The sequence below is a fragment of the Alligator sinensis genome, unplaced genomic scaffold (assembly GCF_000455745.1).
Source record: "Alligator sinensis unplaced genomic scaffold, ASM45574v1 scaffold482_2, whole genome shotgun sequence".
NCBI lineage: Eukaryota > Metazoa > Chordata > Crocodylia > Alligatoridae > Alligator > Alligator sinensis.
This window is the reverse complement of record NW_005842678.1, coordinates 591,915-595,538: the sequence shown is the minus strand read 5'-3', so window position 1 is coordinate 595,538 and position 3,624 is coordinate 591,915. Positions and strand designations below refer to the sequence as shown.

Below are 3,624 nucleotides of genomic sequence, written 5' to 3'. Positions count from 1 at the left end.
ATTCCTGCTAACCCTTTTCTACCCACAATTCCTTCTGGTCCAAGTACACCTTTCTCTTCAACCTAAAACAAAATATTTTACTCTTGGTCATACTTGGTAAGTGAAGCCTTTCAAGAATATTATTTGAGCAGTATGTTTATTTTGTCAGCTTTATTGAGTTGGTTATTTCTTGTAAGGAGTTAACATTTAATACCAATATAAGTAGAAGAGTGAAAAGTAGAAAGAGCAAGTTTAAAGACTGTCTTACTTACATTTCCTTTTGGTCCTTTAATTCCTTTTTCTCCCTTTTAAAGACAAACATACATACTGTTTTTGCACTGAATTTTATACTGTAATTATTTCCTAATGTTTAATTTGTCATCTTTGTAGATTAGTAGTTCATATTAATATCTTACAGTTTTGTGGAATCTTGCATGTAGATTTCAAAAGAATTTGCAAGTTTTATATGTGGTTATGATGAAAAATATTCAAAACTTGGTTCAGAAAGTGTGTATTTATTCATTCAGGACCAAATTATCTTCAAAGCACCCTGGACCCATCTTTGCCTTAAGCCTGCATAATGGCTGTTGAGACACTGAGGGCACATCTATATGAGATGTTTACTACACAGTTGCTTAATTAACTGTGCAGTAAATGTCTCAACATCTACACTTGCACCCCTATTAGGGCTCATGAAACTAGTAAACTCTGCAGCAGGGAGTACAAGTAAATACAAGTACTATTCTGCTCTGGAGTTTTTTTGTGCACACCAGCACATGTGCATACGCTGACACAGCTGGCTGGGGCATGAGGGCACATCAGTTTGGGAGCTGCCTGCCTACTAGACCCACCATGAAACACCCTCATGCCCCAGCCAGCCCCTCCACAGCACATTGATCCTGGTTGGAGCAGCCCCAGGCTGGTGGGCTGGCAGGTTGGAAGGCTTCCCCCCGCCCTGAACCTACTGCCAGCTGGGGCTTCTGCAGCCTAGCTCAATGTGCTGTGTTCTGAGTGCACGTGCAGGTGCACACCCAGCAGCAATAAGCTCCAGAGCGTATTACTGCATTTTAATAGGCACATGTAGACACACCCTGAGATTATTTCTACCCAATGTCTGATATATATTACATGTATTTGGATTTAATATTGCCAATCTGTACTGTACTGGCTCAGGAAAAAGGCTACACATTTAAAAAGCAGAAATACCTTCTGATTAACACAACATGCTATAAATAAAGTAAAAATTAGACTCTAATACAGAAGCAAAGAAAATTAGAACTGGAAGAGACCTCAAGAGGTTATCTAGTTGAACCCCTGGCTAAAGGCAGGTACATCCCTGCCTAAACTATCCAAAACAACTAACCTGCATTTAAAAACGTCTACTGAATGAAATTCCACAAACTCTCAATGGGGTCTGTTCCATGGACCAACTTCATAATTAGAAATTCTTCCTAATGTCTAACCTAAATCACCCTTGTTGAAATTTAAACCCACTACTTCTAGCCCTGCCTCCAGATTGGCATCTTGTATTTGAAGACTGTTATCAAATCCCCCTCCCTTAGTCTTGTTTTCTCCAGCATAAATAATCCCAATTCCTGTAACCTTTTCTCATGTCTTGATTTTAGATTTTTAGTTCTTTTTATGGTTCTCCTCTAGATGCTTTCCAGTTTGTCCACATCTTTCTTGAACTGCTGTGCCCAAATCAAACACACAATTACAGGTGAGGCCACACCAGTGCTGATTACAGTGAAAATACCAAAACCAGTTACCCTGATTTTCATATGAACTTTCTTAATACACCTCAGTTGTCTATTATTTTTTACAACAATATTACACTGTTGACTCATATTCAACTTGTGGTATAATATAACCAGGTTCTTATATGTAGCACTGCAGGCTAGTAGTTATTCCCCATTTTATATCTGGTCTTTTGATGATCCTTTCTAGGTGTAGTTTTTACTTGCTCTGGCTGAACTTCCTCCAGTTTATTTCTGTCACTTTTTCCAATTACAGTAAAACCTGATTAATTTAAAATACACTGGACTAAAAAATACCAACTTTGAAATAAATGGGTTTGAAATAACATGCCAATAGTAATTTGTATGTATGCAAATTATATGGGTACCTATAGACTTAGTTCATGCACATGCAGACCTTACTAATTGACAAGAACAAACTGAAAAGTTATCCCAATGACTAATTAAGCTGATTTCATAGGATATAGCACAAGGAGTTCCTAATACAGGTCAGCAAAAATGATCTAGGGATCCTCTTCTTCTGCTTAGATCAATTTAAGTGTAGAATTGTCCCGCCAACCCCCTCCTGATCCCACCAAACCTACCATGGACCCACCAACCCTCAATCACGCATGCCCCCACCTTCCACCCCTGCAAACTCCCCTGTATCCTGGCACTTGCTGTCCTGAGCCCTGGCTGCTTCGCATGCTCCTTCCCCCTCAGGCACTCCCACCCTCTGGGGATTCCTATGGCTAAGAGGTCCCCAATCCTGTTGTGTGCTTCCTGTGGAGGCATGTCCTTGAGCTTTATACTGCAGGGCGGCATGGAAGAAACAGTCCCCACATTCAGCCATTACCTGGAAGCCAGGGAGTACCCAAGGGAGCAGAAAAATGCAGAGCAGCTGGGGCTCAGGACAGCAAGTGCCAGGATGCAGGGGAGTCTGCAAGGATGGAAGGTGGGGGCAGCAGCCCCAGCTACATGCATAATCAGGGGTATAATCGGGGGTTGGTGGGATCCAGGGTGGTTTCTTGGGATCAGGGATTAAGGTCTGTGGAGGGGTTATTAGGATTGAAGCAGGGAGGGGAAAGTTGGCTGAACAGTTCTGAACTTAAATTAATCTAAGCAGAAGAAAAAGGGCCCCTAGATCAGGGGTGAGCAAAATGCAGCCAGCAGGCTGTATGTGGCCCGCTGGGCCATTACAACTGGTCCGCAGATGCCCTAAAAAATTTAGAAAATTAACATTTATCTGCCCCTAGCTGCCCGTCATTTGGCCCTCGATAGCTTACCAAATCTCAGTAAGCGGCCCTTCGCCTGAAATAATTGCCCACCCCTGCCCTAGATCATTGTCCCTGGATGAAATTAGGAACTCCTTGTGCTCCATCCCATAAAATCTGCTGAATTAGACACTGGAATAATTCTTCACTTTGTTCTTATCAGTCAATAAACATGGGTGAACTAAGTTTGCACATACCCATAGTAATTTGGATACATGAAAATTACTATTAATATGTTTTTAAACCCATTTACACTATTTCAAAGTCAGTATTTTTTGGTTCCCTGTGTTTTAAATAAATCAGCTTTTCCAGACCATAAAACAGCTTCAAATTTCAAAGTGGATGCATTTTGAATGATCCATATTGTAATGCATACAAAAAACGCACCCTTTCGGCTGGGAAGTGATAGCAGCTTCAAGGTATCCAACACTAAGTTCTTTGAATCAAATAAGCATCTCTGCCATCCCCTGCTCTTGGCACCCCTCTCTTCCTGTCTATTTTCACAGCATGTCCCGTCCCCTCCCATCCTCCCTTACCATCTCCACTTACTCTTCTGGGCACAGGAAGGGATCAGGGAGATCTTCCTGCTCTGCCACTGTCCCAGGTGTTCCTACCCCACTCCAGCCAGGGCTGAG

General features: G+C 41.9%; 1 protein-coding gene across 1 annotated transcript in view; it reads right to left on the bottom strand.

Annotated features, from left to right (window-relative positions):
- Nucleotides 1-3,624, bottom strand: part of LOC102387123 (collagen alpha-2(IX) chain-like) — a 30,942-nt gene that overhangs the window by 5,060 nt on the left and 22,258 nt on the right. The gene's annotated exons all lie outside the window — the stretch shown is intronic.